The sequence below is a fragment of the Orbicella faveolata genome, unplaced genomic scaffold, assembly GCF_042242905.1.
Source record: "Orbicella faveolata isolate gen_17 unplaced genomic scaffold, um_ofav_v1 contig_36, whole genome shotgun sequence".
In the NCBI taxonomy this organism is placed as follows: Eukaryota; Metazoa; Cnidaria; class Anthozoa; order Scleractinia; family Merulinidae; genus Orbicella; species Orbicella faveolata.
This window is the reverse complement of record NW_028301565.1, coordinates 16,059,007-16,076,402: the sequence shown is the minus strand read 5'-3', so window position 1 is coordinate 16,076,402 and position 17,396 is coordinate 16,059,007. Positions and strand designations below refer to the sequence as shown.

Below are 17,396 nucleotides of genomic sequence, written 5' to 3'. Positions count from 1 at the left end.
ATTTTAATAAGCGTGATAAGACAAAACTTTGGCAAAGTTTTTAAAAAAAATCTGTACGTAGGGTTCAGAGCCACCTTAAAGTTTGAAAATTTAAGGTGGCTCTGAACACTATGTACAGAATTTTTTTAAACTTTGCCAAAAGGTGCCTCCTATCATTTTTATTAAAATTTGGTAATGTAAAAAAAATTCACCGTGCCGTTTTTGAATTATAAGCCTCTAAAGCTGTAATTAAGGGTGTTTTTAGCAGGTCATACAGTTCCTAAGGTAACTTATTGTGTCACAAAAATGATCACATGTTAACAAATGACTGGGCAGTTTCTTGATACCATGATTGTAGCATCAAGTGATAAAGAGAGGTTATAACGACCCATCTAAATTTAAGTGCTGGAAACTGTTTTGAGCCACCTTAAGAACGTTCGCGCTGATTGCTTCTGTACATCCTTACTGCGCTCGCAAATTCACACGCCACGTCATGCAAAAGCGCGCACGCCAAGTAATGAAATTAACAATGATAGAGCAGATGGCCATTGCTATAGTTTTTCATGGATTTAACGATCTTGGACGTTCGGTGACCCCTATTTTTCTTTTGATGGATCATTTTCTCTACCGATTTTCTACGTTTAGCAAAAAAATGAAGAAAATCTACGGACTAGAAGTTTGATTTCTTCGCAAAATGCACCATCGAATTCCGTTCTTTTTAGCTCTTCGTTTATCTGTGCGACGGCTTGAAGGGTTAAGAGGCCCTGCGCCTAAGAAACGACCGATGATTTCCGGCTAAAAAATAAAATCGGCCGATTTTTATCTCTCAAGTAGAGGTTACCGAATACTATTTAAAAATGAATTTCTTTTGTTTCAGTTTCGCTTTAAACCAAAAATATCGAGCCGCAAGGTTTTTCCGTCTGAAAGCAGCAAAATCAGGCCGAAAATAAGCCCCCGCAAAAAACTGTTCAGAAATTACTATCGCAACGCAAAATAATGAGAAAACTACACAGTGTTGAAGAAAAAGGCCTTTTAATGCAATATCATTCGATAAACATCAGAAAGCTGCCGAAGCGATTAACAAATAAAGTTTCAAATATTGCATACTAAATTAGATGGAGCGTTGGAGGTGATTTTAAATTAATTATTTCTCAAAAGTTCAACGCTTTTGAAAGCAATCACAGTGATGAATGAGACATTGGAGGGATACAAATCACGTTTCTGGAAAAACATTTTTCGGCCAAAGTATATTGACCTTGTACAAAGCGTTCAAAGTTACCGTGTTTACCGTTATCCTGCTACTTCGACGAAACACTTCTCTTTTGCCAATACGACCGTGGATAGCGTGTTAAACGCCACTTTAAACCTTGCTAGGCATTCAAGGACCGTCCTAAGTAGAAGGAAGTAGAATTAAGAGAGAAAGGAAGATGAAAAATACACAGAAAAAGAAAATAACTCGAAATTACCATCTGCTAACGAAAGTTGAATCTGGAAAATGTCGTCGCGTGACAGCGGCCATTGACGTTATTTGTGTCAATAGCGGTGGAATCCAAACGAATGCACAAATAGGAAAACAATTTTTCCCGGCCAGAAAACGTTTAGTGGAACAATGTTATGTTATTTTTCACAAATGATGGTCACTCAAAAAGAAAAACTTCCCCAACCGCCACACCGTTTTGGTCGCAGCGTGATCTGAGTTATGGGGTCACGACTGGATCTCTAGCCGCTGACCGCCCGAAGGACATTGCAGACTCGTTTTCCCACGCTCTTGCGACCTTTACGTGACAAATGACGTCACTGGCCGCTGTCACGCGACGACATTTTCCAGATTCAACTTTCGTTAGCAGATGGTAATTTCGAATTATTTTCTTTTTCTGCGTATTTTTCATCTTCCTTTCTCTTTCAATTCTACATCCTTCTACTCAGGATAGTCTCTGTATGCCTAGCAAGGTTTAAAGTGGCGTTTACCACGCTATCCACGGCCGTATTGGCAAAAGAGAAGCGTTTCGCCGAAGTAGCAGGATAACGGTAAACACGGTAACTTTGAACGCTTTGTACAAGGTCAATATACTTTGGCCGAAAAATGTTTTTCCAGAAACGTGATTTGTATCCCTCCAATGTCTCATTCATCACTGTGATTGCTTTCAAAAGCGTTGAACTTTTGAGAAATAATTAATTTAAAATCACCTCCAACGCCCCATCTAATTTAGTATGCAATATTTGAAACTTTATTTGTTAATCGCTTCGGCAGTTTTTTGATGTTTATCGAATGATATTGCATTAAGGGCCTTTTTCTTCATCACTGTGTAGTTTCTCATTATTTTGCGTTGCGGTAGTAATTTCTAAACAGTTTTTTGCGGGGGCTTATTTTCGGCCTGATTTTGCTGCTTTCAGACGGAAAAACTTTGCGGCTCGATATTTTTGGTTTAAAGCGAAACTGAAACAAAAGAAATTCATTTTTAAATAGTATTCGGTAACCTCTACTTGAGAGATAAAAATCGGCCGATTTTATTTTTTAGCCGGAAATCATCGGTCGTTTCTTAGGTGCAGGGCCTCTTAAGTTTTGTGAAAACGTTGGTAACATTTGGAATTATTTACACAACAGATCCACTTCTACAAAATATGACTCAGATCGTTTGCCTCCGTTGATTCAGCTTGGATATTTTTAACTATAAACTCCTGTAGACCATGCTGAATTACGTGCGTCAAGTTTTCAAAATCAGAGTAGTTTTCCACACGCTTTATCTCTGAAACAAAGTCGGTGGCCCCTAATTTATTTTTGCATTTCTGACACAAGTAACTAATTATCTGACTGCAGTAAAAATTTAAAAAAATATATCTATCGACTGGAAAATTTTCGTGCGAACTGTCCACGACGACGACGGCAACGAGAATGCCACAAAACAAAATGTTTAATAAGTAGTACAATGGCTGTGCACGTGCGTTATAAATCTTTGTACATTTCTTAGCCGTCCTCTGCAAACCAACAACGTGAAATGACCAAAGTCTGCGTAGTCTGAGGAACGCGACCGACGACGACAAATTTTTGGTGTTTCCATTTGGAGTTGAACGCTGTCATTGCACATTTAACCTGAGCACGTTTTTAGAGCCATTGGCGCATTGAACAGATCTAGACAATTGCAAATTTCACTGGTAAAATATAAATTCATTTTCGACTAGGCGTCGTCGTTGCTTAAGCTCCCTATTACTAAGCAGACGCACGGTAACATGGAATCAATCTGTTGAATAGATTTTTTACAATAACTGTCTAATATCTCGCGCGCTGATTGGCTCAGTTTTTCATCAATAATTGCACAGGCGGATAAAATTTTAATTTATGCAAGCGTTCAAGTTCAACAGCTTTCAGCTGTCAAACTGTCAACTTTTTAACCAATGAGACTTTATGGACTTTTTTAAGCAGCCAATCAAAAAGTGAGAAAAGCTATTGACAAAGTTCACGTCATTTTGAATAAAAATTCACTTATTTTTGTTTACGGCAAGTTTATGGAATCTTTTCCCCTCATTTATTCCCGGCGTTTGACCATTTTGGAGTCTTGTTATTGTAAGAAACAAATTGACGTCAGTTTTTTTTATATGTCTGTCCTCTTATTGATGATAAATTGCGTCATAACATTGTCAAAGTTTACTGCGGTTCGTGGTTCCACGGCCACTTTGACAATGTTATCATCAACAAGAGGACAGACGCATAAAAAAACTGACCGCCGTCAACTTGTTAAATAGCTCATTGACGATATCGTAAATTTACAGGAAACAAGTGGATCAGTGATTTCAATTATCACTGTAATTGCTAGACTGTCAAGTGGTGGCTTTGTGATTGGTATACAAACATTTTATCCTAAAAAAAAGTAAGTTATGCGGCATATATATTTTGACGAAAATTAATCTTCTTGCAGAATTGGGCTAAATTATCTGGAAAACGTGAATTGCTTTCAGAGCTAGTCCATGGCTACTTAACCTTCTTAATCTGCTCTTAGTGTTTATAGCAAAGATTTATTTTAAAGTCTCTTTTGGTTATTGGTGGTCGTACTTTCCAGTGTATGTTAGCTAGCCCTCAAATTTTCTGAGCATTATTCGTGATGAGTTAAAGTGTGTAGTTTGACGTTTATCTTGAACGATCGGGAGAAGACTTTTAGTATTTAACTGGTTGATTTAAATTACCTTTATAAGAATCCCTTTTGGTTAGGAGTCATCAAAAAATGCTCTAAATCAAGAGATTATGATCGTAGTCTGTTGTCCAAATATATAACGCGATGAAACACAAAACAATTTCTACATGCATTAAAAAAAGTGAACGTCGAAGTTAGCGTATTGCAGTGACAGAAAAAATACAGAAAAGCATGCATTCCTCGTCTATTTCCTATACGAGCTTAGCTAAATCTGAACGCACAGACAAAGACTTTTTTCGGGAAAGGTTGGGGGTAGCTTGTTAGTTGAGAATGTTTGCTTGTGAGTTTTCTTTCTTTAAGGAGGAATAGGGGGACGGATGAGAGACGAAGTTAGAGTAGGGCAGGGCTTATGATTGAGTTAACCTCCCTTCAAAAGTGTTAAAATAAAATTAAGCACAACGAAGACGTACAAAGTCTTGCAATCACATGATTCAACAGGCTTTCCAATATGTTTTGATTTCTCTCTCTCTCTCCTATCGTAGCTCGAACTCGAATGAAGCGATTAGCAGTTATGTACAACACGTCTTTGTAATGGCACCTGCGATATTAACTCTGGTTGGATCCTTGTTGGTTTTGTTTTTCCAATCTTCAGTATTACCCTGCAAGTTCAAAGGTAGGCGCTGCAATGTTTATCTTAAGATTTGCAGTAATTCAATCCTTATGGCCAGATCAGCGTAAGACTTATACGATTAAATACGTTCACGAAATTAAACTGCTAATACGTTGTTCATGTTCTAAGCAAATGCCACCAAACGTCGTGAATTTAATTGACACTTAACTGGAAAACAAGTTAGTTATTTTAGTAATTGTGTGGAACTTGATGCTGCCACGACAACCCAATATTCTCCGGCAAAAAGACGTTAATCAAATTTTGATTTTTCTAGGTGTTCTTTCATTGAAAGTTTTCACCTGCCTGCAGCAATCGTGTGACCGAATAAGACAAGAAACAGTTAGTTTTGGTGCTATGCAACATCCAAAGTTTTTTTGCTGTAATTTTAAAAGTATTTCTGTTCCTACGTTCGACACCATCTCATGTTTTTTTAGCACCCAAGAATGACACAGAAGCTCAGACAGACGAGCAAGAGTCTCCCCTGGATGACGTTGTTTCTCAGTTTTCATCTAATCCCACAGCAACACCAAGTATATTCCCGGATGTTAAACAATGTCCGAGCATGTTTTCTTGTCCTGATCATGAGGACACAAAACTGTGAAAGTCTATTACAACTTTTATACGATCTAATTAATTTTTATTGTTTCTAGTATAAGTGAAAGTAGAGTTAGAACTTTGAGGGCAAAACGGAGGAGTCACGATAATTTTGGGTTAAAAAGGATAATACAGTTATCAGCGTCTCGTTTCACGAAAAAAGTTTGCGGAAATGATGCACACATTTATGTAAAATACTTCTTTTCGTATTTTCTCCGCTTTTTCATCAAATTGGTGTGACATTAGTTCCGAATCAGGAATTAGCTGAATTAGCGTCCAGTGGTGTCACTTGTCAAATCAATTTTGTAACCGAGATCATGTTCCTTCTCAATTTGCCTTTTATAGCACATATGTTATCAAAACCAAGCTCTTTAGGCCTTTAACACAGGTGCAAAACATTTTATTTACTTGATCAATTCAGATAGACGTGTTAAAAAAGAGAGAGATTTGAACCTACCATGGTAGCAGAAAGCGAGGAGTGTCGAAGAGTGTGTTTAAAAAACGAAATGGCGAAATAACGAAATTAAACAACGGGTAAGAATCAATGTAGGATACGGCTAGCCACTATCGGGTCAATGATATTCAGGCTAACCTGAGCACTTAGATTTTGGCTGGCCGGAGTGATATTTAGGCTAACGGTAGTGCAATTTTATCATTTCGTCATCTCGTGTTGTATATAAGCTCAGTGTCAGAATTAAAGTAATTTTTTTAATTTTAGAAGATTATTTGTACTTTAAAGATAATTCAAATTTGTAAGCATGTCAAGAAGAAGTCACCAAACAGCGATTCGATGGAAGAACGTTATTAACCAGCTAGACGGGTACTACATTCATTGTTTATTATCATTGTGGTGAGCTAAAAATCCAGGGGCATGCAAAGTCAAAAAATTGACAGTCTGAACGGTCATTTGTTTTCCTCTTTGGGCCAATTCTCTCTTCTCTCAAGAAACTTTACAACAGGAGAGAAATGGAGTGTGGAAAGAAAGATTTTACTCAAGTTGCATATATCAAATCAGATAATAAAGGTTTCAATGATGTATTCCTGAGAGTCATGTTTTGTAACTGAAAAATAACGTCCAGATTCGCCAAAACTATCAGTTGATCTCTAACTAAAACGGATCGAATAGAGGACCTACAGATCTCAATGAGTTTTAAGAGAGGGAATTTTACACTGAGGTAAAATTCTGACCGGAAGGAAGGTAGCCAGTCGTTTCGCCCGATAGCCAAATGCTCGTTCGTTCGCCTGAACTGAAAGTTCAAAGAAAGATATGCTTAAAATTCGCTTTCTTATGGGTAAAGATTAGATCGAGCTCCAGACCTGCCTCATTCTCGTCGTCTCAGCCCATTCTTCTCTTAGCCTTAATCGATTCTCGTGCCAAGGCCCCGCCGGCTAAGATAAACGGAAAGGGCTATGGGGACGAAAATGAATTCAAGATGGCTACAGTTCCGTGTCCAGGCAAAGGCATGGTCTTTTATTGAAAGGTTGCTGTCTATGTGGAAGATTTCTTCGTTAACTGAACCAACTAGCCGATGCTACTAAAGACCAGTGATGACCACTGATTTAGCGAGGTAAGCTCGTCTTGTTCCCTACTCATGTCAAAGTTGTTGTTGTCCTCGTGTAACCCAGAAACTGATACAAACGACAAAAAATACACTACAGCTATGCAAGCTGTTGAAGTGCACATGTTTATGGATCTGCCACTCGCAGGTGTAGAAACAAGACATACTCTTGGGTGCGATATGTTAGCAACACCGGCAACGCTCACATTGTTTCCTCTCAACGTCGATCTTGATGATCTCTGAACTCCCTTGCAGTCACAGAATTTTTATGTCTGTCTTTCACATAAACAGATGCTTTATCCAGTCTCACTCACACAGTTAACAAGTTTTTAGCAATCTCTGCATAAAATCAAACTTTTTATATCTTGTGTCTCTCACTCGCAAACCGAGTGCTTGGTTGGGTAAACATGTACACTGAAGTTACTTATTTTCGTAATTGTGATCAAGTTTCCTTAGGCTCATTCTCGTTCTCTTTTCTTAGGGGGTTGGCGGTCAAATGATCTCATCAGTAGCAGTAGCGGGGGGAGGGGGGTGGATATTAAATGGAATGGACCTCATAACTTTGTGTTTGCCTAATGCCTGGCATGGAATAATTTTAGCATATTTGTACATCTATTGTAAACAAACATTTTATCTAGTCTTCCTGGCTCACTATCAATTTGGCCCTTTCCTTTTACAAGACTACAGGCTTAACACAGCCGTAATATTTTAAAAGCCATCCCAGGGCTCGAAATTGTGATTGATACGGTCGCCAATGCAACAAGCATTTCATCCTTGGCGACCAAAAATTCTGGTTTAGTCGCTATAATACGGCATGATGGCGACTACATTTCTCTGTGTTGACGATCAATAACGGTCATTTTGTCACACATTATGTCCTTCTAGAAAATCATATTGCAAGATCTTTGCTTCTAAAACATTCAGCATAAGAAAAGAAGTCAATCCGTCCTTTTGCTTCGCTGTATTGATTCTCTCATATCGGAAAACTTCCAAATGGCTGACCATGTTTGAAATCGCCCTTTAATGCATTGCAAACCCTTGATCATTGACTACATCATGTATGCGTAAGGATTCTTCCTTTGTAATGCACGGATCCTTCATACTAGTATCTGATTCAAAAGAAACTTTATTGAGTAGAAACACTTCAAAAAGCACAAGTTTGCTATTAAATTTTATCATAGATCCTAATAAATTGCTTTATTTTCCTTGGTACCCTGAAACATTTTTTCCTTCTGTAGCTTTCATTTTATTGGCCCCTTTCCTAAAAAATTGACCCTTAAAAAAGATCTTCAAGGGTCACTTTGGCCCTCAGGTAAAATTTTCTGGTTGAAACACTGGTGAGGTACATGTTTTTCATTTTGTTTTGAACAGGAAAATTAAATCTAAATGGAAAGTTTGTTCCACACTACAGCGTACATGTACATCCACCTACATACATTTGTGCCTGTGTTGTGACATCAGACATTCAACAGCAAATGGCACAAATTGTACACATGTACACATGTATACTAAATAATTTAGCAATGTTTACTTCGCAAGAAACTTGGTGGGTTTGTAATAATCACTCAATTCTGTCAGTAATAAACATCACAAAACCTTCCACTCCAGACCTATACCTTACCCTCTACGCATTTACTTGTGGCTGCAGTACGTGTAAATGCTTATAGGGCGCAAAGAGGATCATTCATTCACAATACATGTACTTGTATGTGTAGAATTTGCTGTGTACAATGTAATTGTTTTCCAGTGTACCAGCCCGTAATGTACATTGTACTCTTGTTGACAGAATATAGTTGTTTAACCTTTAAAATATTGAAGAAAGGACTGGTGGAACTTTTGCAGTAAAATATTCAGCTTGTTGGAATAAAAAAAAAACTGTGTTTTGGCAGCGTCGGACATTTATAGCTAAATATCAGAGTCTCCCAAGGCAAATAAGCCTGTTTTGAGGTCACCTTGAAAACTGTCTCACAAAAAATGAAAAAAATGGAATTAATCCAGATCAGTGTGATGTTTGTACATTGGATATAATGATTGACTTTCACTGAAAAAATGAGGCCAATCGGTGAAGGTTCAAAATTTGCGTTATCTGTTCTTATGTGGACAGCCTCTCAATTAATCTTGCACAGAACTCAAATTATTCTAAATCCCGTGGTTATCGCAATTTCGTCATGTTAGTCTAGTGAAGTGGAACCCCACCTTACAGTCACCTTGTTATTATGCCACATTTTTTTGTCCTAGCGAAACGTCCAGACATTTTTCTCATAGAAAAACCCTCTGTGAATGCAGCCAGCCCCTACTACGGGCAACTGCCACATTTTGAAATCCCAACCTGTATAATTAATCCTTTACATTCTTACCCTGTTTAAACGGCCACTCGGCCAGTTATATAGTAAATGGTTTAAACCTAGGATTATCAGTAGTTTGTATAGCATGATCGTCTGGGTGAGGGTTATGTTCATCTTTCCAATCTAAATATTGTATGAACTGATTGAAGTTTAAATTTATTTAAATTCTTTCTACATTCTGGATGTTTATAAATTGAAAGAACAGAGGTGCAGAAGTGCAATTGTGATATTAATATCTATTACTTCTGTTAAGATGTCATTTAATTTAGACCAGTCGTGAAACTTGACCCTACCCATTAATACGGTCAACTCATTAACACAGCCAAATTTTCATGGCCTGTTGGTGACCATGTTAACAGGGTTCCACTGTAGGTTGCTGGTATCCGTTTATAATCCTTGGTGAAATAAGTTACTGTTTGAGTAAAGTGCCGCGTTCTAGATCATAACACAAGAACTTTGGGAAGGCTTCTTAATCTGGGGACCATTTCACCTGGTGTTATGCCACTACACCTTAAACATTAGTACAGTATCTAAATTTTTCTATTTCTCCCTTTGAACAGCTGAAGACAAAATACCTGAGGACAAGACGGGAGGAGGATATTATCCACAAGCTTATTCTGGAATGATGAGTTTTTTTTTGTTTTTTTTTGCAATTCAGGACCAGGTAAACACTTGTGTTCTTATGCAATGATCAAATCAAAACATAAGCTGGTTCCTTCAGGGGAATCCCCCAAGGGCATCCCTCCAGGGTACCCAAGTCATCAAATTCTACGGCAGAAAAAGAATTAAAATGCACCACTTATTTTTTCCTTTTTTAATTAATGCACTGTTATTGTGGGACCCGAAATAGTTGGGAAATATTCGTTGTTCAAAATCAGGGAAAGTTCAGTGAATACACAGTTGTAATGGGAAGGTTCCCTTTTGTACTGTACCTTTGAAAAAAAAAAAAAAAAACTAGACCAAACTACTGAACTAACTCCGTTCAAATTAAAACCTATAGTATGTAACACACTTTCAATAAGTGACCACCAACCTAACTAGGAACAGACTCTACTCAACTCACAACAACAACTACTCGCCCCTACAGTAGTCACTATGGTATTTCTTGACCTCAGCAGAACTCACATGATGTTCTTTAACCAGTCTCAACACAAACTTCACCAAAAGTAAACCAGTTGAATCAGACCATAACTGGGCAGTCACTGATTACTACCTTTTCATAATGGCTTGACAGCTTCTCAAAGCATCAGTGCTTTTACACTAGACAAACTACTTAATGATACTTGTCCACTTTTTTTCTTTGTGGTTGGCAACTTGACAGTTGTTCTTTTGGGAACCTCAGAATGGGACATACTGTAGTGTATTCTGCTATACCCCCCCCCCCTCTCACCCCCCTCACTCTCCAAACTTGTCATGATTCGCTAATATTTCCCAGGGTTCCCCAGGTTAAGGATCGGTTTTGAGTTGATCATCGCATTCCTTGATGTAAAACAAGTTCTGCTTTCAATTTTGAAATACCACAGACATGTACCAAACAATTTAAAATGCTTTCATTGGCTCAGTAAGTAAATTACAGTGCACTGTACATGTAGTTTTAAAGTGGATAACATTTCATTTGGTTATATTTTACGTTTTTACTGTATTTCCTCCATGAAACCCTTGTTGGACTTCCTGATTTTTGCCCATACATGTATGTTAAAGAAGGGGAAGCGGGCTTGCTAGTAATATCAAATATCAAAAGCAATTTGTAGGTTGAAAAGGAGATTTGGAAAGACTGCCATTTTAGAATGGAGACGCGATATAATCAACCAATTCAAAGTTCTGGGATTGTACAAAACAATCAGATGATCTGTATAAATTTGTCGTTGACACCACCAGGAAATTCTGTCCTTTTTGACCTCAACTGGAAGGGCTTAGAAATTTATGGCTGAAAGAGTGCTGAGCTGCTGTTTCATTGCTACACTGTAATATGATCACCCAGCATATGGATCAAAACAAAAGAAAAAGAAAGAGATTGGGGCTAATTATAAGGGATACTGGATAGAAGGAGTTGAAAGGAAATTCTTACTAAAATTTGTCATTTTTAAAACACCCCCTCCCACTTCCTTCTCCCCTTCCAAAAACTTCAAGCAGACTGCAATTTTTCATCATTGTTAAAATATTGTACTGGGGCAGGGGTTAAGTTGGTGTCCTTATACAGATGGGCCTGAGGATCAGTGGAAGAGATTGCTCTGTGATAATGTGAGAAATACGTGTACATGTACCCCTGATTGGTTTCACATTCTAGACAACACCCTGCCATTTAGATCATTATAGTCAAAAAAAGATTGGTATAGCTGTAATAAAGGGGAGGGGAGAAGCATACTTCAACATGGCAATCTTGCCAGTTCATATGTAAGTGCAACAAAGCACACCTGGGAGTACGTACATTGTATGCTCTCTTGCCTCCAGGAAAAAAAAAAACACTACAAACCATCAATTCCTTATAGTTGAGGGGTTGCAGGTAAACTTTAAGGCAGGTTGTCAAGAAGGAATTCCATGGGTGGGTTAATAAATCTTTGACACAGAGATGGTGAGAATACCATTTTTGTTGGGGGGGGGGGGGGAAGGGAGGTGGGGCTGGAGGGTATAATTCTGCTTTTGTTCCTGATAGGGGTACTTAACAACAAGTAAAAATAAATGGGCAGGTTGGACTCTTTACAGAGGGAAGGGGCCAACTGAGGAAATACAGTAATTTTTCAGGAGAGTGAGAACATTTCTGAATGTAGATGACTTATCATTTCATTCATTCTTGTCCTACATGTGCATGTGTATTTTAAAATATTTCTGCAGTCCAATTGTAAAGGAAAATTTTTTTCCAAAAATTTTCTTCCTAGCTAGGGAAAAATGAAACTCAGCATCAGAAGTCAAGGGATTTTTTTCAACTTAAAAAAGGTCACTCCAAAAAGCTTACTTTTTTGTCTACGCCTGTAGCAAGTAAACGTTCAGGTTTTTCCTTCCATTGAAGTTTCAGCCTCTGAAGTGCCTGCTATCCTGGAGAAGTGTGTCTCGAAAGAAGCGACTTCAAAGGCCGCCATTTTGAAACTGTACTTGGCAGCCAGGCTGTTTTGATGTGACGTCATTCCATTTGACTTGAAATTTGGCGGGAACCTGGAGAAAACCTGCTACTGACTTGCATCAAAATGTTTTTTTTTTTCCAAGCGATTATCCACTTCACTATATTCAATGCTATCATTTTTGAGTCTAGCATGCCTGGCTCAAAATAATATAGCTCAAGAGCAGCCATAACCCAGAGTGGTAGTTAAAAGACTTGTTGGAAGCCATTTGGGCAAAATCTCTTGGACAGAATGATGCAACAGAAATTCAGCCTGGCTGCCTGGCTGGAAAGCAATTTCATAAGGAAAACCTGCAATTTAGAGGCTGAAACTTCAGTGAGTGGCTAAACTTAGTGCAAGGTTTTTATTAGCATTGATAAAAATATATTGTTATTTACGTTTTTTGGAGTCATTTTTTTTATTACTGTAGTTTCTCAGTTATAAGGCGCATGGTTTTTTTGAGGAAAATCTGTTTTTTCTTGGGAAGTTTTTGCCAAAATTGGGGTGCGCCTTATAGCTGAATATTTTCGCGCAAAAAAACTAACGACAGCAATTTTACCGGAACTTACAGTTAAAACTAGACAAATAAAAGACACTAAACATTGGTCATTGACTTTTTTAAGATTTGGTGGTTCTGAAAAAAGGTAGGTATTTTTATTGTTAAGGCTGTTTTCCATATGTTCGCAGACGATCGCAGACGATCGCAGATGATCGTGGATCACAAATCGCAGATCGCAGATGATCGCAAAGAGAGTTGTTTCCATATAATCGGAGACGATCACAAATGATCGCAGAGCCGACTGTTGCGTACATTGCGGATAGTGTCAGAATTACACACGCGTTGTGCTGGCAGGAAAATCACAGCAAACAATATGGCGGACGTCGAGGAGGAAATTTTGCTGCAAGCAAATTTATTTCTTCTTTCAGTCAGTCAATCAATTTTGAAATTCCCTTGGCACTGCATCTTGCCCTGATCCAGAAGGTAGCGTTTTCAGTCGCTTCAGATAATGACCATACACAGTTCTTATGTTGCGGAATTTGACCTTCGCCTCAGCTGCTGATAAATTAAATTTCTCCCCGATTTTTTCCCAGCAGTTGACCCCCTTTTTGTTTTTGTCTTTGAAATCTTTACTGTTACGGTGGTAAACGCACTCATATCGTGCAACTTCCTCCATAAACTTCATGTTACTAACGTTACCCTGTTCAACGCCAGCCATGTTTACAACAAATAAGTGGTTGCTTTGTTGCTAAGAAGCGTTGAATCATGGGTCGGAATTCAAAATATTATGGGATACGTTTCGATCACAGATTGCGGAACTTTGGTTTCCATGTGATCGCACGATCGCAATTGATTGCAGACGATCGCAGATGATCGCAGAAGTGTGTTTCCATATGATCGCAGACAATCGCAGAACTTTATGCAATCTGTGATCCATGATCTACGATTGTCTGTGATCATATGGAAACCAGCCTTTATTTTGTTATTTATTATTATTATTGTTGTTAATATTATTATTGTTTATTGTTATTATTATTTCCACTGAGCTCCTGGCTCTGTGTGACTGGGGCTGGGTTTGGTGGGTGGGGCTCGTTGCTGGGTTGCGGGTAGGGCAGGCTTTTGGGGTGCTCTTGCTACCTGGGTTTGGGGTTGGCAGCTCCAGCCCCCGGGTTCCTGGGCATCCAACCTCCATGTGCGACTCAGGCGTTAATTAACCTTGTGACCTGGAACAAACAACTATCATTGACTTTTAGAAATTTTCAAATGTTTTGCTCTTTACTGCAGTTCAAAGTGTCAAGTTCCTTGTTTGATTTTGGTAGATGCACTTCCAATCAAGTCCAAATATTCAGCCTTTCCTTTTAACTGCCTTAATTTGCAATTACGTACTATCAAATTTCATTTGATTTTTCTAAGATAATTCTGAAATTTTCATTAATTTTTGACTTTCGTTGAGTCTCTCCTGAATCCTCTTGCTTTTTATGAGACCATCAAAAGCACTAAAAAGCGCACAGTTTAATGATTCAATTTTTATAGCAGCCACAAACTATATTGTAAACAGCCACACATTTAGCAGGCTCCTTCAGTGAGCTGTCAAACTTACAAATGCAAGCTCACATGGAGTGTTGCAGCTTCTTCACAGCTACATTGTAGATGTTCTTCGAGTTCTCAAACCGTTTTTCTAGTGGCTTTGTAGCAGTTGTTAAGTAGTCTTGAAGGGCACTGTATCAGTTGTTTCAAGTGTTCCTCCATCCCATCCCATCCTCTATATTTCTGATTCAATTGTGCTTGGAATGAGGTCTCATGATTAGCTTACAGGGATTTGGTGGCCATGGGGGCAGTATTCTATCTACTGGGGCAGGTTGGTTACAGTGGAAGCCCCTGGATACCCCAGGCACACACCTTGGTTGGGTTTATCTATTAGAAAAAAATAAATTATGTCTTTACAATAAAGTTTTTTTTTTTAACAATAGTCATTTGACTGAGTTCTTGATAATTTCACCATCAACAAGAATCTTTTCTGAATTTCCCAATTTTTTAGTCAGCAATGAACAAGACTGAAGAGACAGTGGAGAAACCAAGATGGGACACTGGATACACCTAGATGGACAGTGGACAAACTTGAATGCATAGTTGACAATATTGGTCTCATGGAGGAAAAACTGGATGGACTCAACTCAACAACTCTGGATGGACAATGGAAAACCAAGAACATTCATTTCTTGACCAACCAGGTAAATGCAACCAGGTTTAACTGGTAGAAAAAAAAATTAATGTTATTGTAAATTACCAGTACAAGTGTATCTTGTTGTACATAATAATAATATTGTTTTTTTTAAGTAATAATCATTGGACTGAGTTGTTGAGAATTTCACCACCAGTGAGAATTGTTTCTTTATGTCCACCATAATTATGTGTTAACTCTAAATAAACGCTTTATCTCATCTCATCTCATCTCATCTCATCTTACATGTATCTTATATTACTTAGTCGGCAACGAGCAAGCTTGGAAACACAGTGGACAAACCAGGATGGGACATTGGATACACCCAGATGGACGTGGACATACATGAATGTACAGTGGGCTTTATTGGACACGTGGTGAAAAAACTGGATGGGCATGAGTGGACAACTCTGGGTGGACAGTGGAAATCAAAAACATTCAGACCTTGACCAACCAGGTAAATACACTGTCTTTTAACCATCTTGGATCATGTGTACTAAAGACATCCACGTTCGATTGTCCATTGATGCCCTCAAATGATGTCTTGATGTGTACCCAACTGAGGTCCCGATCCATACTCGGTCGACACTCATTTGCCACTTGATCAACAGTCGGTCAATAGTCGGGCAAGTGTCGACCAAGGTGTTGATGAGTGTCGATTGGGTATTGATTGAGTGTCGATCGAGGTTATCGATCGACACTCGACTCGGATGCCTTTAGTACACATGATCGACCATCTTTGCAAGATATTCTTGCTAAAATTTCAGGCAAAGCAATCTGAACCTGGGAGAATCTCCTCATAGCTGTCATTGCTTTGGAGCACCTTTTCTGTAATAAATAATACATGCTATACTTCCAAATACATGTAAAATTAGACAGGAGGTCAAGGCTTTCCATTCAACCAGGAAATCTTTGGTGCAGAACATTTAAACTAAGGTTTTCATGACATGTACCCCCTTTTTGAAAGCCTGTTATGTGTGCTTTCGGTAAGTACATGTATGATATTCATACAACTGATAAAATTTTATATTTCATGCTTGCAATGAAAGCCAATTAGAACTTAAGGTGGCTCAAAACAGTTTCCAGCACTTAGATTTATCACCTGATGCTACAATCATGGTATCAATCAACTGCCCAATCATTGGTGAACACGTTGTTATCATTTTCATGATGCAATAGGTTACCATAGCAACAGTATAACCTAATGCTTTAGGGGCTTATAATTCAAAAACAGCATGGTGATATTTTTATAGTATCAACTTTTGATAAGCATGATAAGATGCAACGTTTGGCAAAGTTTAAAAAATTCTGTACATAGGGTTCAGGGCCACCTTAAATTTTCGAGGAGTTTTAAAACCCAACATTTTCAAAATCAAATCAATCAAAAGTCATTTTGGCTGAAAGAAATTGTGATTTCCTTGCAATTTTGCCTACAAGTGGCATTTTCCATCATTGGAAGGGAAGTCTTTGCTTGATTAGTATTGTTTTCTGTATCTAAAATGTCCTAAAATAAAAGAATTTAATCATGGTAAATTTATTTCTTTTTATAGCCTCTCACTGATGATAAATTTCATTGCACTATTATCAAAGAAGACTGTGGATCCACAAGCACTGCCGAGTGGATCCTGTAACTTACAATATTTTGATGCACTTTATCGTCAATAAGAGGATAGACACACAAAAAAGCTGGTGTCGATATGTGAAATAAAAATAAAAATGTGTTAAGCATTCATATTACATGTAGGATTTCATTCCTTTTATGGGACAAATGTAGCTCCGAGAATCAAGAACAATGACTCTGCCCTGAGAACTAATTTAATTTGGAAGCTCAGGATGCTTATAAGTTCGGTATACAGTGCACTTATTGCAGACAGGGTGTTCAGGTTATGTTTGTGGTGCAAAAGTTTTATCTTGGAAGTTGCCTTGCCCTTCATGCCTCTCACAAGATCTTTAAAGACTTACTAGTGATTTAAGGATCTTTTTAAGGATTCTTAAAAGATCTTTGAAAGATCTGCAAAGATTCTTAAATGAAAGATCTTATAAAGATCTTGCACTGATTTTCTAAGATTTTTAAAGGCCTTTGTAAGATCTTTGATCAAAATCTTGAAGATCCTTAAAGATCTTGATCCTAGATAAGATCCTCATGAAGATCCTTGAGGGAATGAATATAGTTTGTGTAGTCTGTATTTGGTCAGTTTTATTCATGTTTACAGGTGACTTAATTGTTGGACTAAGCATACATGTAGTTGATAGCGGGAAATGGTTCTGAAACTTGTCAAAGTCCTTTGTAGTATGTTTTTGTTCTCT

General features: G+C 38.0%; 1 pseudogene across 1 annotated transcript in view; it reads left to right on the top strand.

Moving 5' to 3' along the window:
* Positions 1–17,396, top strand: part of LOC110055616 (uncharacterized) — a 32,423-nt pseudogene that overhangs the window by 8,216 nt on the left and 6,811 nt on the right. Inside the window, exons 9-14 of the transcript XR_016202277.1 lie at positions 3,748–3,845; positions 4,649–4,779; positions 5,211–6,938; positions 9,835–9,938; positions 14,907–15,099; positions 15,356–15,546. The product of XR_016202277.1 is annotated as an uncharacterized LOC110055616 (transcript). The remainder of the gene's footprint in view (positions 1–3,747; positions 3,846–4,648; positions 4,780–5,210; positions 6,939–9,834; positions 9,939–14,906; positions 15,100–15,355; positions 15,547–17,396) is intronic.